We start from the raw sequence: 25909 nt of genomic DNA on the forward strand, positions 1-25909 counted from the left end.
AGTCCTTACTGGGTGCCAGGTGTTCGGAGCCGCCATCCACTTCCTCCTCCTTGGTGCCCTACCGAGTGCGTGAACAAGCCGGGGCTCTGCGATGGACCACACGCAGCTGGGAGGAGCCAGCCCTGCACCCAGGCCTGTCTGGCCTCGAGAGGCAGAGAGCGAGTGTTCCTTCCTCTCAAGGGGGTGGCCAGCCAGGGTGGGGGCAGCATTTGCACAGCCATCCATGCACCCTGCAGAAGCTCAGGATTTAGGGAGTGGGGGGCAGATGCTTGATCTGGGTGAGGGGGGCTGGGCGGCTCCAGGCAGGGAGACTCCCCCCCTGCCGCCTACACGGGCGTGATGCTGGGGCACAGGGCAAGGACAGCACTGGGCACCACGGCTCCTGACGCCTGTGCCCCTGCCAGCTCCTCCGTCACCCGCCGGCCCCCGGGGTCTCCTGTCCGCCCACAGGGCAGGTCCTGACACCTGTTGCGCTGCTCCAGTCCTCTCCTCCAGAACTCTCAGCGGCTGCAGCTCCCTGCACCCGGCCTCCCTGACCCTCCGCCCCGAGCCGCTCAGCTCTGCCAGCTTCTCTGCATGTCCTCCGTGGTCCAGGTCTGCAGGTGCCCATGGCTCTGGGTGGTCACTGGGAGCGCCAGCCTGCCCTCCCCTGCCCACGGCCTTCTGCCCCCCTACACCTCAAGGTGCTTAGACACAGGATGGAGTCTTCCTTGCTCCCCCTGGTGCCGCCTGGATTCCCAGGGGGGAGAGGGGCAGGGGCTCCATAAAGCCTTGCAGGGAAGGAGGAGCAGAAAGGGGCATGGTTCCTCAGTGCCCAGGCCTCAGGACAGCCCCATGGAATAGGACTCCAGCAGCATACCCGCAACCAGCCCGGCCCACGCTTTCATAGTGCCCGCTGGATGCCAGGCCCCTGCCAGGCAGGTTACAGATCTCTGTTTAATCCGGACACGACCCCTGAGGCTCTTTCTACAGAAGGAGCTGAAGCAGAGCGGCCACGTCACTTGCCCAGAGCAACACAGCCCCGACGTGGCCCAGGGGAGAGCTGTCCAGATTCAGTAGAAAGGGAAGGGGCCTTTCACTGTGCTTCCCTTACATTCCGAGCATTTGGCACCTGCTATTTCCTTGGCTCCTCCCAACGGCTGGAGAGGGAGCAGCGTGAACCCATACCGCAGATGAAGGAGTAGGGGCCCAGCGAGGATGAGCTTTCCGGACGGGGAGGGGGAGGTGGAGGAAGGGTTCCATGTGACCCTGACGCTGGAGCTCCAGCCGCCCCCGTGGCCCATCCCGGGAGCCTGGAGGAGTGAGCGTGAGCCAGGTGTGAGGCCACAGGAAGCCTTCTTCCCAGTGGGGCCATCACTTGGGCCCTGGCGCTCGGCGAGGCTTTGGCCTCCGGTCTGGGAACTGGGCAGGCACTGGGGGCTGAGACTCCTGCAGGTCCTGGTGCCACCCCCGGGCCCGGGCCGCTGGGCATGTGGTGTGGCCGCCACGAACCCACCACCTCCAGGCTTGGCTGGACGGGGAGGATGAGGGGCAGCCAGAGGCCGGTCTCCACTGGCAGTTGGTCGGGGAGCGGGGCCCAGACTGAGGGAGGAGACACAGCCTTGACCTGGGGGTCCTCTCTGGACAGGCTCGGGTTGAGGGGACCCCCCAACACCACCACCACCATTTGTATATCTCTTTTTTTTTGGAGAAACGTGGATTCAAATCCTTTGCTCATTTTTGATCAGGTTATTCGGTTTTCAGCGTCGAGTCGTAGGAGGTCTTTGTGTGTTCCAGGTACCAACCCCCTTTCCGCATGTGGTCTGCGAGTGCTCTCTCCCATCCCACAGGTTGCCTCTTCGCTCGGTTGGTTATTTACTTTGATGTACGGGAATTTTTAAGTGTGATCTGGTTCCGTTTGTCTAGTCTGGATTGTGTTGCATGTGCTTTTGGCGGTACAGCCAAGAAATCGTTGCCAAATGCGACGTCGCGAAGCTCTCCCCCTGTGTTTCTTCCAGGGGTTTTATGGTTTCCGATCTTACGTGTAGATCTTTAATCTGTTTTGAGTTGATGCTTGTATATGTCGTAAGATAAGGGTTCCGTGTCATTCTTTTGCGTCGAATGGCAGGAAACCAGACGTAGCTCACAGCAGCTGCAAGTTCGCCTCTTCTGGGGCGCCGTCTGTCCATCCGAGTCCACCGGGAGCAGGGACCGCATGCCTTCCTCCTGGGGGGACAGCTGTTCCCCGGAGCTCTTCCTCCCAACTGCTGCAGGCCCTGTTGCGCCCAGGCTGGGGATTGGGGTGCAAGGCTGGCTTGGGGTGTGAGCCAGCCCAGGGATGCAGGCCTCTGCCCCTCCGTCGTCCGGGCCGCGGGGGCCTCGGGGTGGGTATCCAGGGGCAGTCCACTCAGGAGGATGGAGGCAGACCAGGGGGCCAAGGAGAATACCAGACACTGGTCTGTGGGAGGAAGGCCCCTGCAGAGCATCTTGGGGCCCTGGCCTACCGTGCCCCCATCCTCTCCTGGCTCACATGAAAGCAGAGAGTCCCACGTTTGCCAGCAAGAGGCAGTTCTCACCTTGGGTGCTCAGCCAACGGAAGTGCTGGGCCGAAACCCGCTAAACCAAATAGAATTCTAGAGCCAGAAAAAGGAAGTTCTGCACTTGGGCACAAAAACTCACAGGCCAGGGGGGTGGGCACGGGAGCGGGGACCGCGCGGCCTCTCCCGTGCACGCTCACCAGCACAGCTGTGCAGCAGCCAGCTTGCACGCCTCCCTCGCTCATGAACCCACTGCCACTCGCTCAGGGACGTTCTGAGCCGCTCGTTCAACACGGGCATCCCAGAGGTCCCGGCCTTCCCGGGCCCGGCAGAGGCGGGCGGCCTGTGATGGGGGCTGCCGGTGAGGCCGGGGGCTAACAGGCTCTCTCGCTTGCTCTCTGTGCAAACTCGACAGGCCTCTTCCCTCCTTTCCCTCCTTGGGCCTCAGTTTCTCCATCTGTAAAATGGCCATGGTTTCCGTAACACAGGGGAACTTTGAGGATTCAACAAGATGATGGATGTAAGGACAACTCCTTTTGTGGGGAGTCAGCCGTGCTCAGAGTTCTGGATTGGGCACCTCAGAGGCCCCCCGAGAACACTGCACTGTGTAGATGGTGAAGCAGAGGGCCCCAAGCTCACATGGCTGAGCTAGAACTCAGACCCCAGTCGCCGAAATTCCCCATCCAGCATCGTCGTCCCGCCCAGGCCCTGGGGGAGAAAACCAGCAAATTCGTTTGCACCTGCGTCCAGACGGGGCGCATCCAGACCGGCTTCAGGTGCCTGGGAGGAAGCCCTGCCGTGTGTGGACAGGGTGGAGCATGGGGTTCGGTGCTCCTGCCGTGGCTTGTGTGGCCCGTGGAGGGTCGGCGGCGGCTAGGCCATATTCCCGGGCTCTCCCAGGACGGAGGGAAAGGTCCGCCTGCCCCCCGGGAAGCAGCTGGTTCCACTTGCCGCGGGCTGGGCGTGCACTTTGTGGACACAGGCCAGGGTGGGGTGTTGGGGGAGTGGACGAGCCTTTGGCCGTGAGGCTGGAGCTCTGGCCCGGTCAGGGCCCCGGCCAACGGAGACGGTGGGACTCTGGGGTACCTCCTGCCCTGGGACTGGGGGGCCTCTTCCTCATGGGATGGGGGAGCTCGTTGCCTCGTCTTGTCTGGTCTTCACGATCGCCCGGGGGGCCTACCGATGAGGAGGCTGACCTCAGAGAGGTAGGACGCGTCCGGGTAGGACTCGCGGGTGGCTCTGGGCCTCACCAACCCCCGAGACCTGGGTCCGTGCAGGCCGTCGTGGGTGCTGTGTGCACCTGCGTGTGGGGGTGAGGGGTGCCTGGATGGGGCCGGGCGGACGCCTGGGGCCACGGGCGAGGGGAGGCCCATTGCCTTACAGGCCCTGCTCCGGGGGGCAGGGTAGGAGCAGGCCGGCACCAGGGTCCGTGCCCACTATATATAGCCACTCAGACACGCACGCCCGGCTATTTCTGTGTTCCTCCTCCTACTGAGGCAGGGGGAGGGGAGAGAAAGTAGTCCATCTAAAAATATAACCCGGGGAAAATATCACAGCTCCTGAGCCCGAGCCGCGGAGATCTGTCTCGTTCTCTCGCCTTCCACCCCCGCGCCCCAACTTTACCTCACAGCCGCCTCAGCTCGCTTGGAACCTTCGGAGCATCCCCTCCTCCGCGGCCCGTGCCACCTTCCTCCGGGCCCGCGGCTGGGTCGCTGCCCCGTGTCGCGCGGAGGAGCCGAGGCCCGCGGAGGGCTTGCTGCGGGGCCCTGCGGGGCGTCGGGCAGGGACGGGGACGGGGACGCTGGGGCCGGGCCGGCTCTGACCTCCGCCTGCTCGGCCAGCAGGTGCAGGTGCAGGTGCAGGGGCAGGTGCAGGGGCAGGCCGGGCCGCGCTTACAGGTGTGGTGAAGGGCACGGCCATCCAGCCGTCATCGGCATCACCTCACCTGCAGCAGGCATGCGTCCCCCCCGTCCGCAGGGGCCCGGGTCTGCTGGGCCGGGTATCCTGTGGCCTCGCAGGGGCCGTGCCACTCGGAGGATGTCCCGGGGGCTCCCGGGGGCGGGGGGCTCCCGGGGCTGAGGGAGGCGTGTGCCCAGGTGTGATGAGGCACCTGCCACAGGCCTGCGGGGTGGGAGGCCCTTCGGAGAGGAAGCCCTGGCCCCGGGCGCCCCGGCCTGGCCCCGCGTGGGGTCTGCAGCAGGCTTCCCGGGGGGCTCGGCCCCGATGCTTCCTGCTGGTGCTTCCTGCCCCGCGGGGCCGGCTCTGAGCGCCCCCCCCGCCCCCCGCCCAGGCTTCTGCAGCCCGGGCCTCACGCGGGCCGCGCGGTGCTTCCGTGTGGAGACGGCAGCCCACGCGGGAGCGGGGACAGGCTGCCGGACCTCATGCTCCCACCAGCAGGTGTCGGCTCGTGACCAGACTTGTTTCTTCTGTGCCCGCCCACTCCCCACCACCACTGGGCTATTTTGACATCGTAAAATTTTATCCATTAACGTTTCGGTGTAGTACGGCCCTAAAAGGAAAGGACCCTTTAAAAGATGTGACCGTGATGCCATCGCCACACCATAAAACCCAAATGTTACCTGTTACTCGACTCATCCCTCCCAGTAGCCCTGGGGGAAGTCGCATTGCTGTTTTATAGATGAGGAAAGCGGGGGCGCAGACAGGCGTGGGCACTTGGCCTGGGGTCCCATGGCTGATAAACGGCTAAGGAGGGATTTGCACTCGAGGCGCTTGGCTACAAGGCCTGCGCTCGTTCCCCTTTCCCCTGTCATCCCCAAGGTTGCCAAGTCTCGGGGCGCCCGGGGGGCTCCGGGCACGTCTCGCTGGGCAGTGTCTAGCTGCTGGGCCTCCTGGCAAGAGGGCGCAGCCCCAGCGTGTGCCACAGGCTGTGGGGCTGTCCGGCCGCGGCGGCAGGGCCAGGAGCGAGCTGTCTCCGGCCAGTGCTGAGCTTTACGGGGCATTAACGAGCCATTTAAAAAGCGCTGACAACACACTTTGTGGCTCCTATTTAAGATGTACTAAAAAATAAGCACCTTTTCAGGGAGGAAGCTGCAGGATGTCGGGTTAAAATATGTCCATGGTGTCACCCACGCACATGTCACCCTGCAGGTGCCGGTGGGGGAGCATCCAGCACTCAGCTTCACCCCTTGGTGGGTTTGCAAGGTGGCGGTTTCTTGATGAGCGGGTTCATTTGTCAGCAACTCCAGCTCTGCAGGGGGAAGGGGAGGGAGGTCTGAAGCGTTGGGGGTGTTAGGTGGAGTGGGGGTGGGAGGGGAGGGCAGACGAAGTTACTTGCTCCAGGCAGCCCACTTTGCAGATGGAAAAGCTGAGGCCCAGAGCAGAGAAGGAAAGGTCCAAGGTCACCTGCCCTGAGAGTTGCCCCCAGCAGCTCTCAGCAACCCCAGACCCGGGGAGGGGGGCACCGCACCCAGAGAGCATCCTCCAATATCTCCCTCCTCATCGCATGTCAAACACATTCTCAGGACATGGGGCAGGCCTGGGCTCTGCGTGGGGTCTCTGTGACCTTCGGTGCACCCTGCCTCTCTCTGGGGCCATATCTGTAAAATGGGTAGCGCGGTGATGCCCAGATGGGACGAGGGGTGTGGGGAGCTTCCCAGCTTGGTAGGGCCCCCTCACGGAGCTTAGGACAGTCTCCTGGAGAGCTCCCTGGAGTGGGGGGCTCCTGCTCCTCCCTCCCCCCTCCTCCTTCCTCCCTCCTCCCTGCTTTTCCTTCTTATCCACGAGTATTTCTTAAGTGCTTGTCACAAGCCAGGCACTGTGACGGGCGCCGGGGTACAGCAGTGACTGGACAGACAGTGTCATCAAACACACACACACACACACAAGGACGGAGTCTCCAGCCACTTCACGGAGCTAGTAGTTGTGCAGACGAGGCCAAAGCTGGGTGTAAAACCACAGCAATGTTGTAAGGCTGCCACGTACCTCCTCCCAAGGGGCGGACGTGCGGTGCCATGAGAGGGTTTAAGAGGGGATTGACCGGGCCGGGGAGGTTGAGGAGGACTTCCCTGAGGAGGTGATGCCTGAGCCAAGTGCTGTGGGATGAGTGGAGAAGCCAAGAGGGGCGGGGGGCAGCAGGCAGAGGGAGTAGCATGTGCAAAGGCCCTGTGGTGGAAGCTCAAGAGGACGAGGAAGGGCCAGTGTGGCTGCTGTGGGGGGGGCTCTGGCCAGCGACCGACGGGGCTGGGCCAGGCCTCCTTGAGGCCTGGGATGGGGACAGCGATACACTTAGGATTGGGGTGTGGACGGATTTCTGGCTGTTACGTAGAGGAGTGGCCTGAACATGAGTGGAGGGTGGAGTGGGGAGGTGGATGGGGGTGAATGTGTGCATCCGGGCAGGAGGAGGGGCTGGTGGCATGGACCAGGGTGGTGGCCTCAGGCTGCCCGCTGTCACCCAGTACTCCCCAGAGGCAGGCTGACCCAGTTAAGTCCCCGTGGGCGTTTGGGAGGGAGGCCCGGGGCCCTGGGACTGGCTGTTCAGCAGGTGGGTGGTGGTCTGAGGGCGCCCCTTCCTCCACTGGGGGCCGGGGGGCTGTGCTGAGGCCAGGCACACGAGGCGCTGAAATGCAGCTCCAGAGGCCGCGGGGGTGTGCCCTGGGTTCGGGGTGTCCCCCGACCCGGGGAGGACCGGGTGCCCCAGAGGGGAAGGGAGCGCGAAGGAACGAGTGGCTTGCCCTCCCTAGTTCTGACCGATGGTGACAGCTTGCATCTTTAGTCTGAGAAGTATCTATGGGATAAGGACTGTTTTCCTCAATCGGGATAATTATGTTAATTAAAATGCTTTCTTTATAGCGGTTCTGATTAATAAAAACAGTTCCACTGCTCTCTTTAAACACTCTAACCTTCTGTTGCACGGGGAAGGAGGTCCTTTCTCAGCAATTTACGGCTCTTCACACAGATTCCAGGAGGCGACCACTGCTGGGGTGGCCTGGTGGCGGGCACTTGGCTCATACACGTGTGGGGACAGATGCACACGCAGTGGCCGTTGCGGGCGGGGATGGCACGGGGCGCCGTGCTGCTGAGTCTGCTGGAGAGTAAAAAGACCACTAATTTCTCTAATTGCTGTTTACTTGCCTTGGAAAAGCACGGAGATAATTAACGAGCTTCCGGTTAAGAAAAACTCATGTGTGGGGTAAAGAGGGTGCCTGGGCTGGAAGTGGTTCTGGAGTTGAAGGGTGATGGTGGGGGAGCTCGGGGGGGCCCCGGGAGGAAGCAGAGGGGCGCCGTGGTGGTGGATGCTCTGGGCTGGGGGGTCGGGGAGGGGGTGCTGGAGGCAGGGAGGGCAGGTGGGAAGGGGGACGATGGGGTGTCTCCTGTCCCCGGAGAAGGTGGACACTGGGTTCCAGGGCCGGCCTCCTCTATGACTCCTAGTCCCCCAGCTCTGACCCTTGATGCTGCCGCTCCACCCATGTCAGAGGGCCCGAACGGGGGCCCCGAGGTGGATCTGGCGCACAGACGTGTGTGAGTGTGAGCTCGGGGGAGAGCACGTGCATGTGTGCAGGTGTGAGCACAGGTGCGGGTCTCGGTACGTGTATGTGGCCGAGCGTGTCCGTGTGAGAGCGTGAGAGGCACCCGTGTGCCTGTGGGGCTCAGTGTGCACGTGTGCGTGAGAATATGAGCGTACATGTACGATAGGAGTGTCCGGGTGCATGCGTGTGTCCATTTGCCGCAGGATTTGTAGCCCTTAGATTTCGGAAAGATTGGGAGGCGTGCCATGAAAACTAGGCACCGTGGAACCTCTTGGAAAGTCAGAAGCCCGGACCCCGTGCCCCACGAGGAGGTCCGGGTGGACACGGCAGCGGCAGCTCCAGCTGGTCTCGCCTTCACGCCCCCTCTCCATTTATATTACAGTCTGACTCGGGATGGGGGGCAGAGGGAGTAGCATGTGCAAAGGCCCTGTGGTGAGTTTTCAACCCCTGGTCTCGGGGAGGCACCCCGTGACTCCGGCAGGGCTGGCAGGATGGTCTTGTATGGAGAAGGGGGTTTAGGCCCCAGAAAAGGCGGGGGATGTCTCAGGTGACCACGGTCCCCTTCTCCTGAAAGGACTGAGCACACGTGGGGTCACGGAGGCCCTGAGCTGGGGTGCCTTAGGTGCTGGAAGGAGACTGTGGGGTTCCCCACTATGTTCGCAGCCCCGAAGGGCTCAGACAAGGCGACGGGGGCGGGGGGTGACTCTCCCAAGAAGGCAGAGAGGAGGGGTCATAGGAGACGCTGCAGCAACCCGCCCCTGTACCCCGAAGCCCTGGCTCTCTGCTGGACGCCTGTCCCCAGGTCTTTGTCGCTGCCGCCCTCTTGGCCATGCTCCTCGTGATGAGGGTGGCTAAGGCCCTGGGGCTGAAACTGGAGGGTCCCCACCACCCACCAGAGGAAGCCACGCTGCTGGCTCCCTAGACCCCTGGCCCTTCCTCATGGGAACGCCGCGGACCAGCCCCTGGCTTGCCTGAAGCCCGATGTCGGGGCCCAGAGGCTCCCCTTGCATACGTGAGTGGGCGCTCACACATGTGCATCCCACATCTACGTGTGTGCAGGCGTCAACAGGACCTGTGTGTCTGCATGTGTGGGTGCTCCTGCGTGCACACGGCCCTGCTCACGGCAGGTGCATGTGTGCGCCTCGGGTGCAGCTCCCGGCAGCCCTGCTCCTACGTCGTCGCACGGGGGTGTCTCCCCACGTGGGTCTGTGTGTGCAGCTGGCGGATGTCGCAAGGCCCGTCCTTCGGCCCCGGAAGAGGGTGGCTCTCTTAGCAGGTGCTGACGAGGTGGAGGCTTGAGCTCTGGCGCACGCGGAGACCTCAAGACCCCACTGCCCAGGTGTGCTGGCACAGGTCTCTGCACCGCCTCCGGCCGTGGCCAGGGGCAGGCCCTTCCCTGCGCGGCCAAAGCAAACCCAGGTGTGCTCTGGGGACAGGGCCGCGTTGAGAAGGACCTGCCCCCCCCCCCCCCCACCGTCCGTGCCTTGAGCAGCCCTGGTCCCCTGGTCCTCGCCCCTGCCCAGGCACACTGACGAAGGTGGAAGTCACCTAAGCTCTCCGGGCGCCTGCCTCCCGTCCCCATCCCTCCGCCCGCCGTTGTCTGACAGGCCCAGGACTGGGCTGTGGCTGTCTCCCAGGAGGGCCAGACAGGGCCGATCTGACCCCTCAGATGCCGTGACCTACTGGGGGTGACGCTGGGGGCACCCCCCTCGCCTCGGGAGGGGAACTGCCTGCCACTCCCACCTCGGCCCGCCCAGGGTCCTCCCCCCCTCCCCGCCTCCACTGTATTTACGTGTCTGTTTTATGATTTCAATTTTTAATGCCTCTGCTCTTTGAAGACGCTTAATGCTTTCGAGTGGAACATTTCCTTCCAGGACCCGAGCGCAGATTGAGGACAGAGCAATAAATCAACTAATAACTGGAACCTCATTTTCTGCTCCGCGGCGGAGAGTTAACCCCCGCCTCCCTGCACTCCTCTCCAGGCGGCTGCGCAGCCGCAACGGGGAGCAGGGGTGCCGGGCGCCCCCACACCCACTCCTCCTGGGCCTCTTCCCTCCTTGCCTTTCTTGCTCCTCTGTCTCTTCGTCTCTGTTTGCTTCTGTCCTGCTCCAAGCAGGTGGGAAGAGAGGGGGTGTCTGCAATTGGGGATTATGGGGGGCCCCCGGGTGGCGTGAGAAGGCGTTTGTCAGGACCTGGACTTGCTGCATGAGCTCAGGGGTGTCCAGCCCTTCCCGTGCCACCGGGTTAACAGTGGTGCAAGGGGATCTGAGCACCCGGACAGGCCCGCGGAGGACAGCAGCGCTGGAGAGCCTTCCAGGCCCTGCCCAGGGGACACGCTTAGGCCGCAGGACCAGGAGACATGGCTCTTGGATCCTCTTATGCACACAATCTGCATGTGTCCTGCCTGCCTGGGCGTGCACGTGTGTGTGTCTCACGTGCTCATGCGTTTGGGCCTCCAGGGCCAGGAAGCACCAGTGCCGTCCTCCTAGGGTGACTCCTGACCCCCTGTGGGATGTGCGGAAGGGCCCACGGTGCACAGCCGTGTCCGAGTCGACAGGCCGGGTGCGCGGGTCCAGATTAGGAGCCCTGACTCTGAGACTGCGCTGCCTCGGTGCACATCCGGCTTCGCCACTTACTGCCGCGTGACCCTGGGTAAGCCACTTAACCTCTCTGGGCCTCAGTTTCCCCATCTGCAAACCAGAGATAACAATAGAGCCTCCCTGGGGCTCCTGGAGGGCACAGTTGGTTAAGCATCTGACCCTCGGCTTCCACTCAGGTGGTGATCTCAGGGTCGTGAGTTCGAGCCCACGTCACGCTCTGTGCTCAGGGTGGAGTCCTTAAGACTCTCTCTTCCTCTCCCCCGGCTACCTTCCTCCCCTGTAAAATAAATAAATAAATCTTAAAAAAATTGTGCCTCTTTCATTACTTTTTGGTGTAGGTTAAATGAGTTCATTCCTTGTAAGGCGCTGGGTACTCATAAGTGCTTGCGGTCATTTTTGTAAGACACGCACACAGAGCACGCCCCCCCCCCCCCAAGCTACTGACCACAGGAGACAGAGGTGCAGTAGTCACAGGTGCCCAAACCCACCAGGCTCCCTCGCCTTGTGTGTACCACAGCCTGCAGATGAAGAAGAGGACGGCGTTTAACAGAGCAGCCGGGGTGGCTTCCTGGAGGAGGTGGCACCAGCACCAGGCCTCGGATAGAGGGGAGTACGTCCGTAAATCGCCCCTGGCACCTGTTGGGGAAGGGCAGGAAGGAGAGCGCCAAGGCCCAGAGGGAGGCGTTTGGCTGGCTCTGGGGGGAGGCAGGAAGGGAACAGGCCACGTTCACTGGGCGCCCGTGTATGTTTTGTGATGCGTACAAGATGCAGACTCTGTGGCACGTTGATGCCGTGGAGCTGAGGAAGCTGCATCTGAGCCCCAGCACGCGGCTTGGCCAGGGTCCCCCCCGCCGCCAGGGGCAGCGGCGAGAGCTAGACGTGTGCCTGGCTCTGCGCAAACCCCTTGCTCCGTCCGGCCCGTGGACGATGGGGGGCCTGGTGATGGGGGCTCTCTACCTTTCAGGACGGCTCAGGCCATGTTCCTGCAGCTCCACTCCTCCCAGGGCTGTGCCCTGCGGGTCCCGGCGCTGCTGATGGGCTGCCCCAAGCGTGGTGGGAATGGAGGGCGCCCCGTCCTGAGCTCCTGCCGTGTGCTGGCACGACGCGTGGCCCTGCTGCATCCACACGAGCCTCGCTCTCCGCGCCGAGGAGGTGAGCCAAGCTCCGGTGCCCGCCCGTGGGGTCGCGCATCCCGGATGGCCAGGCCCCCCAGCGGTGCCGGGGCAATCCAGAAACACGCTCGGCCCCGGGAACTCGGTCTCCAGAGTATGAAGCAGAGGACTCCACTGAGTTATAATTCTAGCACATCACGGCTGACGTCTTCATGGGGCCATAAAACGGCAGACCTTCACCGCGGGAAGCCGCCCCATCACGTCGTCGAGCCATCCGGGGATCAGTTACTGCCTGGGGAGCGTGGGGCGTGCCAGCCTTTAGAGACGTGTGTGCCCTCCCCCGTGCACAGGCGAGCCAGCCTCCACCAGCCACCGGGGAGGCCAGGGAGCTCTCGTCTGTGTGGGCGACACCTCTCATGCGAGCACCTACTGGGTGGTAGGAACAGTGTGGACTGTTCAGGCTCCCTTGGGCTGGTGGGTAAAGCAGATGCCAGTAAAGGCAAACGGGGAATTCGAGATTGTTAATGGTGCAGTGGCGGGATGGACGGGGTCGCCTGCAAGATGAGGCCCAGGCCTCTGAGGTGACAGGGAGCCCGAGGGAGGGTGCTGAGTGAGGACGAGGAGCCTGTATGGTGGGGGAGGGGAGGGCACCCGCAGGGCACTCGGGCTGTGGGGGGAGCAGATGTTTCCAAGGGGCGGTGACCAACTACTGAGGGGTTACCAGGTGGTGGACCTGGAATGCCGGGGTGGCCGCCCGCATTCATGCCTTTAAAAGACCCCTGTGGCTGCTGCAGGAGGGGCCGAGGGGGGAAGCAGGGTAAGGTAGCCGTGATGGAGGCCGGGGCCGAAATGGTAACCCTGGTGATACAGGCATGTTGGAGCCGGGTGCCCGAGCCCCCAGCGTAGCTTCGGGTGACCACGCGGCGGCCCCGTGCTGCACACACCCCTCTGCCCCACCCCGCCCTCCCCAAGCACCTGTTCCTTGCTCCTCCATCTCCGGGGCTCCGCTGCCTCGTGGGTGGTGCAGGAACGGGATCACCGCGGCGTGGAGCCTTCTGAGATGCAAGTTCCTAAAACTCAGCACAAAGAGTGAGGGGGCTTTTAAAGGATGGGAGACTCCGAACCATGACTGCTGATGTGCTGATGGGGAGGATGATGGATCCACCAGGGGAGGTGAGGCGGATGGTGCCTAAGGAAATCATAGTGATGGGAGCCACCTTCCTGGGACCAGAGGCGATGGGTTCAGAGCCCCAGAGGAGAAACTCAGCTTTGAGGGGCAGCACGGCCTGTCCCCAGGCAGGGACAGGGCATGTGGGCCAGAGCAGTCAGGCTTCTGGAACCTGCAGTGGGCCGATGAGCGAGTTCACATCCGCTGGCTCCTGCTTTCTCAGTGAGGACAGGTGGACATGTCCGTTGGGAGTGGCCAGTCGGGTGGAGACAGGAGAGGTGAGGCCAGTGTTGCAGGGGTGACAGCGCCACCTCGGAGAGCAGGGATGCGAGTGGCCCAGGGCTCGAGGTCTGAGATCCCAGCTCGTGAAGGACACAGCTCCGTGGTGGGCTCATTCTAGCCGCAGGTGCCAAGAGGGTGCCAGTTGGGTCCGTCCAGATCAGGACGGGAGCACTGCTGGGGGGCAGAGAGGACGGTGCGTTTGGAGGGTGCAGTGGCACACGGGAGCCCAAGTGAGGCAGGGGGAGTGGGGACGGAAGAGCAGGGATGAGACGCGGGAGGCGTGGTGGTCCCAGTGCCATGAAGGAAGTGGGGGGAGAGGGCCGGCGGGGGGGGCAGTGGTGGCCTGGGGGGTGAGGTGCCTGACCAAGAGCCATGGTGGACACAAGGCCCAAGCTGTGGCCCGGGGTGACGGTTGCAGGGGACGGAGGCCGGAGGTCCCTGGAGACCAGAGGTCGGGAACCGTGAGCCCCGGCGCCGGCCATCCCTGGTGTGGATCACAAGGATCGGAGCTCAGAGGGAGACAGGACCTTGCTGTGGGTGAGGAGCACGGGCCAGAAGGTTGGGGAGAAGAGATTGGGGGTGCGGGGCCCATAGTCTGATGGGGCAGGCATCGAAGGGACAGGAAAGTTTTGGTGGAAAGATTTGGAGCTGGGGTCTGGAAGGGGCCTACAAAGCCTTGCTGGGCGCCCAGTCCTCAGATGGGGAAACAGAACCCAGGGAGGTTACACACGTTTCAGAGGTGGCGGGAGCCTAGCCAGGGCCTGCTTGGAGGTCAGTGGAGTGGGGAAGAAGGCGGATTCTGGCGTGTCGCCCAGGCTTAAGTCCTGCTGCTTCCACCTGTAGCTGTTTTTAAGGTCTTTCCAGGCCTTTCTGAAATGAAGCTCTGACCAGTCTGTCCTGCAGAGGTGGCCTTGAGGATCGAATGAGTTCACGTATCCCGCTTGTGCACCGCGGGGCCAGCCTCTTACACGTAGAGAACTGGAGCCCCCGAGAGAGGAATTGGCTTGTTCAAGCCCCGGTGGCCCCAAGCCTCCCTGCCAGGGCCATGCCCTGCCCCAGGGGCACCCCGCCCCACTGCATGGCCCCCGTTTCCCCCAGAACACGTGGCCTGTCCAGGTCATCCTGGGTGCTCCAACAGCCCCACGCAGGAAGCAGGACGAGGGCCTCACTCCCATTTGACAGATGGGGAAACTGAGGGCGAGATGGCATCTTCATTCCCTGTGTCTCCCAGCGTGCTGGCGGAGGCTGGAGTCTTTATTAGCAGCCAGTCCTCACTGTGGGGAACACAGACGCGACACACATGCTGTTCTTGTCCCTGTGCCACCGTCACACAGGGGAGACGGGACGAAATAGTGAGCAGAGGTAGAGCCATTAGACAGTGGAAGGAGCCGGAGTTGAGGCCTGGAGGATCTCGGAGAGGGGAAGGGAAGCCTGTGGCGGCCCTGGAGGAGCTGGGATGTGAAGGGTAGGGAGCTGGCGGAGCGGAGGGTGCGGGGCGAGGAGGGAGCTGTGTGAGCAAAGGCCCCCCGAGGGGCTGGGGACGGGAGGAGGAGTCCTGCTGGAGCACGAGAGGCGGGCGGGTGGGCCCTGCGGGCTGGCTCTTCCCCGCGGCCTCAGTCTTCTCCAGGGACGTGTGAGCTAGATGCCCCAGGGCTCGCGGACTGACGCCAGGGGTGGGAAGGGGGCCAGCGGATCGCCCGTGGTCCCCCACACGTGCAGCCGCCAAGCGGGGGACGCAGGGGGACTGGCGCCGGGGTGCCACTGGCCAGGTGCCCGGGACCCTGAGCCAGCCGCTCTGCACACAGGTGGTCGTGGCGCCCGGGCTGCGTCGCGGGGGCTGGACGCAGCTGCGGGCTTGGGGCTCCCTGCCAGGGCCACCCGACAGAAATCAGGGCTCTGGGGGAACCTTTGATTTTGGGGGGTTTTGGCGTCAAGCGGGGAGGGAGCAGAGGCAGCCCTGCGCACTGACACTGGGCTGGCGCCTCGTGCATCGGCTGCCTCGGCGGTCAAAGCCGCACCTAATTAGAAGGGGCCCGACTCTGTGCTGGCCGGTGGCCCATCGTCCTCTGGACTGGTCGCAGCAGGTGGCTTCAGAGCTCCCATGCGTCCCCGCCGGGCAGCGCCCATCACTGCGTTGGGAGCCGCACTGCCCTGGCCGGCGAGCGTGCCCGCGCCAGGGCCTCCACTTGGCTCCCAGCTCCCGGCCGACGGGGCGGCCAGACACGGGTGGGGGCGCGGGGCCCAGAGGCCTGGAAGGAGCCAGAGGAGGTGGAGGAGCCACTGCCGTCCCTTGGCCACGCTCCCTCCCTCCTTTCCCCTGCCAGGCAGGGGCCTAGGACGGGGCCTAGGATGCAAGCCCGAGGTCACACTTGGCCTGGGGTCACCCCCGGGGGCTCGCTGGCTGGTCTGAGCTGCGTGGACCCTGGGTCCCCAAAGGAGATACAGGGTCCTGCCTTCCCCTGATTTTGATCTGCACCCCCTACCTCCACCCCGTGCCTGGGCTTTACACACAGCAGGCGCTCAGTAAGGGTCTATCAGCCCGTGTGGCGCCTGCCTCGCCTGGTGACTGCACCCGACACGCACGTCGGAGGCCATGGGCCGCGAGGCTCCCTCGGAAGCGTCCGGTTGGAGTTGGGCTTTCGGCGTTGATGGCACATCCGCTCTGGGACAGCAGGGGACAGGGAACCTGGATTTTTCTCAGCCGTCCAGGACGGTGAGGAAACTGCCACTGGGAAGGGCAGGAGGTAGACTCGGGGCGGCGAGCCTGAAAGGGCCCCAGGCTGGCAGTCAAGATCCCAGGATTCCGGGCCGGGGTGGCCACCGGGCGCCGGCTCTCTGCCTTCCGTGGGCCTCAGTTGCCAAATCTGTGGGTTGGGAATGGCCGCTCTGTCTTGGCCGGTTTCTTGGACGTCTCGCGGGGGAGTCAGCACGAACCTGCCCTGGCAGCTGTTGAGAGTAGTGGGGGGACGAGACACCCCTGGCTTTGCTTGCACGCCCGGGGCTGCTGAAACGAATTTCCACAGACCTGCTGCCTCAGCGTGGGGCTGCACTCGTGGTTCGCGTCCGCAATGGGGGAGTTGGCAGGGTCACGCTGCCCCCGAGGGCCCTGGAGGAGGGACCCCTGGCCTCTCCCAGCTTCCCGGGGCTGCTGGCAGTCTTCGGCGTTCCTTGGCTCGCGGAGGCATCACGCCAATCTCTGCCTTCGTCTTCACGTGACATTCTCCTGTGTGTGCGTCTGTGTCCAAATTTACCTCTTTTTATAAAGACACCAGTTGTTAGATTAGAATCCACGCTAACCCAGGATGACATCATCTCAGCTGCTTACCTCCGCGGTTACAAATACCTGTTTCCAAATAAAGTCAGAGTCTGAGGTCCCAGGCGGACGCGGTGGAGGGGGCGGGCGGGGGCCGGGGGACGCGGCTCAAGCCAGTCCACTCACTCTCCTTCCCCTGAGCCCAGACTTTGTCTCCTGTGACTTCACGCCCGCGGGTCCCCCACTGCCCTCGCCCAGCCCCACGCCTCGACAGGGCCCCAGCACGCCTTCGAGGCTCCCCTCGGCCTTCGAGGACACTGGGCGCGCCGACGCTTCTCTGGCAGAGGCCCTGTCTGACCTCCCAGGCCTTGGGGTGTCTCCGGTTCTTCTCACCTTTCGGGTTGGGGACTCCACGGCTGCGCTCCGGGACTCAGCCCCAGTGCCGCCAATTACCAGCTGCCTTGATGTGGAACACTGTAAACCCCGTCACCTCATTATAAGGAATTTCTTTTGAATGGCCTTTAAAACCCGTCTCATTACATAGGAGGGACTGTAATTACCTTGCTCAGGACGGGGGTTCTGGACAGGCGGTTGCCTGGCGCCGCCGAAATCGCGGGACGGCATTCACGACCAGCTGGCTTGGCCACTACAGCCGAGCCCCTGCCCCCTCCCCGGCCCCTTGTCCCCGGGGGTCTGGGCCCCTCGTCCCTCTTGGAGGCCCCAGGAAGTCAGAGCCTCCCAGAGAAAGAGCAGAGCTGCAGAGGCCTGGGTTGGGGGCATCGGTGCTCACGTTGCGATGCTTAGAGCCCTCCCCCCGCTTTCACTGTGGACCGTCCAGCCTCTCTCCAAGCCCACCCTCCTGGAGCCCGGTGGAGCTTGCCTGCTGGTCCCAGAAAACCGCAGCCGGGGGCGGCTCCTGGGGTCAACAGGCCCAGCCCCTGCCCTCGGCCGCTTGCCCAGCCGTCCCCGGCACCCCTGAGGAGGGACCCCGGCCCAGCTCCTTGGGATCATCTTCCCCAGTATCAAGGCTTCTGTCCAAGCTGTGCGGGGGAGTAGCTGCTGCTATCCCAGTGTGGCCCCAATCCCGGCTGTGTGACCTTGGGCAAGGCCGTGGCCTCCCTGAGCTTGTTTCCCCGTGTGCAGGATGATCAGGATTGTCTTTCCCTCAAGGGCTGTGGTGAGCAGGGGCTGTGGCCACGGGTGTGGGTTGCCCGGTGTGGGGCTTGCGGGGGCAAGTGGGCCCACACTGCGGCCCTTGCCCCGAGGGGGCCGAGAACGGCTCGGGGTCCCTCAATAGCCCTGCCCTCCCCTGTGCCCTGTCCTGCTCCCCTGTGTCCTGGGCGGTGGCTTCCCTTTCCCATGACCCCACCCCATCCTGCCCACTTCCCAAGCCTCCCCCCCCCCACCCCAGCGAGGTTGCCGGCGTGTGTCAGGGGAGCTGTAGGGGGAGAAATGAGGGCCGTGGGGTGCCCCTCGCTGGATATATCCCCATGGGGCTTTTTTTTTTGGCTGTCCAGACCTTTCCGGGGTTTGGCACTGTGATAGGTTGTGGGGACCACTTTGGTCCCCACTGACTAGTGAGCCGGGCCCCTGGGAGGGGCTGGCAGCTTGTGGAAATGTCAGTGACGCTGTGGAGCCTGGACCCCTCTCCCAAGGGAGCTGCTGTACCCGTCCGTGATGGGACGGCTCCGGAGAGAGGCCTGGCTCCCGGGCGTCAGCCTGGTGGGCGGGAGCTGGGGTGGCCTGGGGGACAGGGGGAGTTGGTACCCGCCTGCCCCACGCCTGTCCCAGCCTCCTGAGCACACTGTCCACGCAGACCCTTCCTAGGGCACGTCTGGCACCAGGATCCCCTCCCTTGTCCCGGTCCCCCCAACCCAACCCAGGCCTGCACTGCTGCCGCAGGCTGTGCCTCCCGTCTCCTGTTCACCCCTCGGCACAGGCGGGCCCGAAGGTGCTTTCGTTGGTATGGTCACCTCGCCCAGTCTTGGTCACTCAGGAGCCGGGCGAGGCTTGTTCAGCCCGCACCCCCAGGGCCTGAGCCTGGCACACATTTATGCCGTGATTGAATGATGGGAAGCTTAGGCCATGGATGGGCTTAGGCTTAGGACATGGATGGCTCCATGTCCCAGTGGACCATATGGTCCGCCTGCCTCCAGGACCATCTCAGGTAGCCCGGGTCCCCTCCCCGAAGCCCGTCACACGGGCCTGCCTGGAGCCGGAGCAGGAGGTGCCAGGCGCTCACTGCACGCCTGGCCACGGTTGGCTGCAGGCCCTGCCCTGCCCCGAGCTGCACTGACTCCTCCGGGGGCTCTGCACGGCGTCCTGGCACAGCCACAGCCGTGGGCACTGGCCAAGGAGGCAGAGCCGGGCCGATTCGAGTGTCTGCGCCCACCGACTCCTCTTCTGGGACTCCAGAGGTGACTTCTGGGGCTGCCTGGCAAAGCAGCGAGGGCACACTGTCCCGACTCCTCCCGAGTGATGAACCTCAGGGGAGGATTCCCGTTTGTTGAGCAAGGAGGGGCCAAGAACATCCATGCCTGGAGGAGCCTTGGCGCTTGAGGAGCTAGAAGGAAAGTCATGGAATGGGAGGACGAGAGCCAAAGGAGGTGGGGGCTGGGTGGGCGGCAGGGCTGGGCCCAGCACAGCGCATGGACCACGGTAAGGAGGGCGGGTCCTAAGAGGAAGCTGTTGGATGGTTTTTTTTTTTTTTTTAAGATTTTATTCATTTATTCATGAGAGACACAGAGAGAGGCCGAGACGCAGGCAGAGGGAGAAGCAGGCTCCACGCAGGGAGCCCGACACAGGATTCGATCCTGGGTCTCCAGGTCCGGCCCTGGGCTGAAGGCGGTGCTAACCTGCTGAGCCACCCGGGCCGCCCTGATGGATGGTTTTGAGCAGGGAAGGGACCTCGTCTAACTTAGGGCTCAGTGATCCTGCCCTGGTCACTGTGGGGGCGCAGAGGCAGAAGGACGACGGGTGCATCCAGTGGGTGGCGGTGGGCCTGGCGGGGGAGGAGGTGCAGAGCAGGTTGGAGATACACTCAGGACTGTGCTGGGCTGCAGGAAGGGGGTTGGGAAGGGGTCCCAGGGGCTCCCTGGCTTCTGGCGTGCACAGCGGGGCCAGTGGGGACATTCGCAGAGACAGGGACGCTGGCAGAGGGCGAGGGCCTCGGGGAGGACGGGGGAGGAGGTGTAGGGGGGCTGTCCCTGGGGGACAGGACAGGGACGTCAGGGTTTTCGTGGGAACAATCAGGCAGCTGACATATTCTTATCCCCGTTTCGCGGATGATGGCTCTGCAGCTCAGGAAGGCCACCCAGCTGGGTGTCTCCCCAGCCAGGACATGGACCCAGAGCCGTGGCCTCTCGAGGTGACCCCCCACCCTCATCCAGGCTTACGGTTGAGAAGAGCAATGCACAAGCTGTGAACGGTGGGATTTTAGGTGGGTGGCATCTCCCAGTGTCACCGGCTTGGTCTTTACTCAGGGCCGCATCTGGGTTCAGTTCCGGACCCTCCCCTTGTGCTGCACTTGTGACGCTCTTGGTCCGGGGGCCTCGGCCACCCTGGGACGGTTGGAGGCAGCTCAGCTCTGCAGCCCATAATGCCAGGAAGGATCTAGAAAAGTCTTTCAATCGTTCAGCCTGAGAAGCGTCTAAAGTCAGCCCTGAGTGGAGGCAGAGGAGCCCCGGATGGGCTGGCTCCCTGGGGCTCTGCTACCTCCTACCCCCTTGCTGGACATGGGAGGGGGCTTAGGACTTGCCGGGGCTTGTCTACGGGGGCCCCTCCTCTGCTGGCTGGCTGGGGCGGTCAGAGGTAGCAAAAGCACCGGGCCAGGACGGGAGTCTTGTGGCTCCCATTCACCCCCAGTGACCTCAGGGTCCCCGCCTGGACAGAGAGCCCAGGAAATGAGTGAGGCCTGAGGCTTCTTCCCTCAGGCATTCCAAGCTCTCCATCTTCTGAGGTCCGAGAGGAAAAACATACCAAAGGCCTCGACAGCGGGCTTGTGGTCAGGGGATAGAACTGGTCGGGGTGCCTAGGAAACATGGCCAGGGTGATGGGTGTGGAGCTGGAGGCAGGGAGGGGTGGGCACCTTCCCGGAAGGTACGGGGAGGGTGGGAACAGGAGGCACAAGGGACCAGGGGGCACACAGGAATGAGCCGGTTCATGTGAAAATTAACCCAGCAGGTTTTCCACGAGAGGATGGGAACCCAGCAGCCCTCCTCAGGGCCGGCTATGACATTGGCCTCTGGTGTGGACTGGACGCAGTAGCTGGTGACTCGGGCGGGGCTCGGTGTGTGACCAGGGCTGGGGCTCATGGAGGGCAGGATCAGGGATCAGTAGGTGAGCAGGATGGGGGCTCAGTGTGTGGGTAGGATCAGGGCTCAGTGTGTGGGTAACATCAGGGGTCAGTAGGTGAGCAGGATGGGGGCTTGGTGTGTGGGTAGGATCAGGGCTGGGTGTGTGGGTAGGATCAGGGCTCAATGTGTGGGTAGGATCAGGGCTCATGGGAGAGTAGGATCAGGGGTCAGCAGGTGAGCAGGATGGGGGCTCAGTGTGTGGGTAGGATCAGGGCTGGGTATGTGGGTAGGATCAGGTCTCGGCGTGTGGGTAGGATCAGGGCTCAGTGTGTGGGTAGGATTAGGGGTCAGCAGGTGAGCAGGATGGGGGCTCAGTGTGTGGGTAGGATCAGGGCTGGGTGTGTGGGTAGGATCAGGGCTTGGTGTGTGGGTAGGATCAGGGCTCAGTGTGTGGGTAGGATCAGGGGTCAGCAGGTGAGTAGGATGGGGGCTCAGTGTGTGGGTAGGATCAGGGCTGGGTGTGTGGGTAGGATCAGTCCACAGTGCATGACCAGGGCCAGGGCTCAGGCTCTCTGGTGGAGGCCCCTAGGGCCGGCCCCACACCCTCCACAGCCACGCTCCCTCTGGGCTCCCAGGGCTCCCCTCCCCCAAGGGGCTTATTACTTAAGTGCCCAAGGCCGACATCGCTTACTCTGGGCCTTGACATGCGAAAGCCAAAGCGCTGGCCAGGAATCTGGTCACCGTGTCGGTGGCTTGTCCAGAATTGCCATGTGCCGGCCCCTCTGGGTGCGTTTTATTCTTAGAGACCAGGAAACTGGGACTCACAGAGGCAGAGTGACTCTGAGGTCGGGCAGCTCGTCCCGCGGTGGGGCTGGGAGCAGGGTCTCTGTCCCTCCCCGCTTCCCGGGCTCCCTGAGCACCCCCGGGGCAGCGAGCTCTCAGCAGAGCCCTGCCCACTCAGGCCCCGTGGGGAATCTTGCTCCCTTTTCCGTGTGCACGGGGTGGGGGTGCGGGGGCTGTTAGTTCAGCCTCCCTCGGGCTGGGGCTCCCGGGGGAGGCTGGCTGGGCCTGAGGACCGACTAGGGATCCTCCTGGGCCAGGTCCTGTCCTCACTGGGGCTGGGACTGGGGGGGGGCTTGCCGGTGGGACCCCATCAAGCCCGGCAGTTTGGCTTTGCTCCTTTGTTGGAAGGGAAGGGGAGGCGACAGTCCCGAGTGGAGGCACTGGGCTTCCGTGGTCCTGAGTTCAAGAGCTTTGGAGGGTCCTTCCCACCACGCTGGCATCACCCTACAAGCATTTTCCTGTTTTGCCTCCTTTAGGAAATAGTGTGAAGAGGGCCACCCTGCCTCGTGGAGGCCCGGACACCTCATCTACAGAGCGGGTGACGGAGGGCCAAGAGAGGAAGACGCTTGTGCCACGACGCTGGGTAGGTCAGCAGAGAGGAGGGGCCGGAGCCCCAGGGCCCAGTCGCCCGCTGCCAGTGTTCCTAGATGTCCCCTCTCCCGGGCTCCTAACCCTGGTGGAAACCTGACACTCAACGAGCCCAAAGAGGAATCACATTCTAATAATGGGATTCTGAGCCCCGGGCCAGTTCTCTGGGGGCTTCCTGGCCCTTCTGTTGGCCTCAGGCATCTCGCAGTGATGAGTCTGCCCGTTTGTAGGCCATTCGGACAATCTGATGGGGAGAAGCGGTGCAGGATTTGGGTGAGGTCCCTGGAGGGCGGGGTGGACGGAGGGTCAGCAGCACCACCACCCCTGCCCCCAGCTTATGGGCGCTGTTCTGGAAACCCCGGCGGGCCTGTGAGGCGGATGGGAGCGGCTCTGTCCCCGCTGGGGCACCTGAAGCTCGGTGGGGCGGCGGGGGGGACAGTGACGGTCCTGCAGTTGTCCCCCCGGTTCTCACGCACCCCTGCCGGCTCCTAGGCCAGTTCTGTCTGTGTCCCAGGCTAGGACCTAGAAAGGAGAGGGAGACAGCTCCCGCCGCTCAAGGAGCTGCTGAGAGGAGGAGCGCGAGCCGATGATGCTGTGTGCTCTGGTCAGGGCCGTGCCAGGAGCACAGGCGGGACGGGGGCACCTGGGCAGGGGTGAAGTCTAGAAGGAGGAGGGCTTGGCCACGGATGGAGCTGCGGCTGCGGCTGCGCGGGGGGTGGTGTGCAGGCGGAGGCCCGGAGCCACGGCTGGTGCTGGACGAGCTGCAGTCCAGGGGCCTTGTCTGCGCCTCTTCCTGGACCCCTGGGAGGGGCCCTTCTCACGCCGGAGCCTCGGGGTGCTCTCCTAGCAAATGGGCTGCTGCTGCTGTCTGCATCAAGGCCTTGTTGAGAGGCTAAGGGAAGGCCTGGAGGATGGCGCTGGGCTCACAGCCCGCAGTCGGCTCAGGTGTGGGGTTCGGGTGGCCTGTTGGGGGCCCTGCCAGCCCCCTCAGGTGTGCGCCAGCCTTTGCAGACGGGGCATCTGGGGACCAGAGAGGGGATGACACTTGTGCCAAGAAGCATAGTGTGTTAGAGTGGAAGGGGCCACCCTCAGGGTCCTCTCTCCCCTGGCCGATATTCCCGGGTGGTGCCTCACCCAGGCTCAGCATTCTGGAAACTGCATGCTTCTGAGGACTCAAAGGGATGATGCTGCGCCCATGGGGGTCCGGGCACTGCGACCCCTTCTCCTAGGCCTTCCCGGTGCTCCTTGTCCCTGGGCCGGCAGGTGGCCTTGTCATAGCTCTGGGTGGAGTTTCATCTCCCTTTAACCACACCCCCCAGCCACGTGCAAAGGCCTCCTAGGTGCCCCACCCACCAGGGAGCTGGGATGCTTTGGGGCAGGGGTGAGTGGGGCAGAGGGCTGCTGGAAGCCAGAGGAGAGACCTCTCTCACCCTCTCCTGCCTCATCTTCTCAAAATGCCCCATCCACCCCCCACCTGCCCCGCCGCCGCCAGCCGTGGGTACGGGACGACCTGACTGGGAAGGGTGTCAGGAAGAGTTTGCCCCTAAAGACCCGTCCTGGGCCTGCTGACACGCCCTCCACCTTCAGCCCTCTTGGCCTCTGGCATCCATCTCCGGGTCCATTCAACAGACAGTTGTAGGTGTGAGTCCCGGTTGTGACCTCGGGCAAGGGGCACTACCCCTGGGAGCTTGCTTCCTCATTAAGTGGGAATAGTCCCATCCTCCGGGTCTAGTGTACAATTCCCACATAGACACACGGTGCGGGCCACAGCTGCTTGTCTTCTCTTCCCTCCTTCTCCCTCCATCCCTGCCTGCTTCGAGCCCAAGGACTTCTGGAATCTGGCACGTGGGTGAGGTTGGTCCTGGGAGGGCAGGATGGGGGAAGCGCAGGTGCAGGCCACACTCAGCACCGCAGCGAGGGCCGGGTTGAGGCACCACCGCAGCCCCTGCGCAGCCCCGACCTGGCTCTGGAAGCCTCCTGGCCGCTGCAGCCCTGCCCCTGCAGCCCCGCCCCCACTCCACTTACTCAGCTCCAGAGGCTGGAAGCACCGGGTGCTCTCCCACCTCGCCACCAGCCACTCCCACCTTGCCTGCCACCCAACACCTGGACGCTCGTCAACCGTCCGCAAGCTGGTCCAGCAGAAGGGGGTCTAGGAGTGTGCCAGTCTTCGCCTCTTCCCTGCCTTCATCTCTGGGCACCAGGTGCTCACACAGGGCCTAGCGCAGACTGAGCGCTGCACGTGCTTCAGCTGTCGTCATTGGGAGGAGGGGGGAGGGGGAGGAGGAAGAGGGGGAAGAAGGGGAGGAGGGGGAGGAGGAAGATGGGGAGGAGGGGGTGGAGGGGGGAGGAGGGGAAGGAGGAGGAGGAGGATAGCAGTCCCATTTCTTGGAAGAGCAAGGTGAGGCCTGGAGCAGTTAAGAAGCCACCACCTCTGTGAAGCCTCCCAGGCTCCGCCCCTTCTCCCAGAAGTGGATCCTCCCTTTTGCCTTATGTCGGATTCCTCCCAGGGCTGTAGCTGGGGCAGGGCCAGGCACGAGCAGGGTGGGCGAGGGGCAGTTGGGGGAGCAGCTCGCAAGGCTGTGCGTGCTCTTAGGGGGCCCGTGGCCGTGAGGCCCTCCCCCTGGGCGCACCCCAGCCCCCTTCTCACCCCCCTCCACCTGGCAGCTTGCCTGATTGTTGAGGAACCCTACAGTGTGGCGAGAACCGGGCCCCCCCACGGCCGCAGCCCCCACCTCTTCTGCATCCCCCCCCTACTTCCTGGGCCCCCGCGTGGCTCCTCAGCTGCTGGGCACTCAAACTCGGGTCAGTAGAAGTCAAGGGAGCAGAGGCGTCGCGAGGCCCCCGGAGTCTGGGGGGACTGGCCCCTGCGTGGCCGAGGGGCTCTCGGGCCAGGCCGTGGCAGCAGCCCTGCTTGCCCGTCCACCCCGTGCCGCCCCGGGAACCTCCTGGCTCTCAGTCCCCTCCCCCCAGGCTGGGGACAGAGTGGGCGCTGCACAGATGCCTGTTGCGCTAGTGAACCCAGTCACGAAGCCCCGGCGCGCCCGCTCACCTGAACGTGTGCGATCCGAGCAGCTGCTGGATTTTAAAAAGACTCGCGCAGGTTGACGGCACCGTCTGGGCCGGCGGGGCCCGTGCTCCTGGTGCTCCCTTCCCAGTCCCACCACGTCGTCGCTGCCTTCGCTCTGCAGACTTGGCCTCCCAGGCGCTCTTGCGCCCGCCCCCCCTCCTCCGCATCCTTTGCCTGCCCTGGGCCCCACCTTCCCTCCCGACTTTCCGCTCCCTGTCTCCTCCTGTGTAATCCGTCCTCACTGGGCCCTGTCACTACCCACTTAGAACCCTTCAGGCTGCCCGTGGCTCTCCAGGTTAGAGCTAAGGCCCTGCCTCTGCACCCAGGGCCCTCCCCGAGGGAGAGGAGCGGTCTCCCCCTCCGCCCGCCGTCTGTGCCCCCGGGCATTGGCACAGGCTGCCCCTCTGCCTGCGGACCTCGCTCCACTGCTTTTAAACCCAGTTCCTGGGCAGCCCGGGTGGCTCAGCAGTTTAGCGCCGCCTTCATTCTAGGGCGTGACCCCGGGGTCCCGGGATAGAGTCCCGCATCGGGCTCCCTGCATGGAGCCTGCTTCTCCCTTGGCCTGTGTCTCTGCCTTTCTCTCTGTCTCTCATTAATAAATAAATACAATCTTAAAAAAAAAACTAAAATAAATAAACCCAGTTCCTTTTCCCCTAAGGCTTTTCTTCAAGGACCCTTCCCCTGGAAGCCCTCCTGGAT

General features: G+C 63.8%; 1 protein-coding gene and 1 long non-coding RNA gene across 20 annotated transcripts in view; one reads left to right on the top strand and one right to left on the bottom strand.

Annotated features, from left to right (window-relative positions):
- Positions 1 to 25909, top strand: part of LINGO1 (leucine rich repeat and Ig domain containing 1) — a 175379-nt gene that overhangs the window by 71177 nt on the left and 78293 nt on the right. For 17 of the 19 annotated variants that reach the window (XM_072739115.1, XM_072739129.1, XM_072739119.1 and 14 more), the window contains one exon: positions 22032 to 22138. The exons of 1 other annotated variant lie outside the window; for it this stretch is intronic. The gene's annotated coding sequence lies outside the window, so the exon portion shown is untranslated. Of the gene's footprint in view, positions 1 to 11119; positions 11755 to 22031; positions 22139 to 25909 lie in introns of all 19 variants that reach the window. One more of the 19 variants, XM_072739122.1, reaches the window with a different exon arrangement.
- LOC140595673 (uncharacterized) lies at positions 19111 to 25343 on the bottom strand. Its single transcript, XR_011997470.1, has 3 exons — positions 25193 to 25343; positions 24169 to 24391; positions 19111 to 23163 (listed from the first exon to the last, which is right to left on the bottom strand). It is a non-coding gene; the product is annotated as an uncharacterized lncRNA (long non-coding RNA).

Source organism: Vulpes vulpes, chromosome 15 (assembly GCF_048418805.1).
Source record: "Vulpes vulpes isolate BD-2025 chromosome 15, VulVul3, whole genome shotgun sequence".
Taxonomy (NCBI): Eukaryota; Metazoa; Chordata; class Mammalia; order Carnivora; family Canidae; genus Vulpes; species Vulpes vulpes.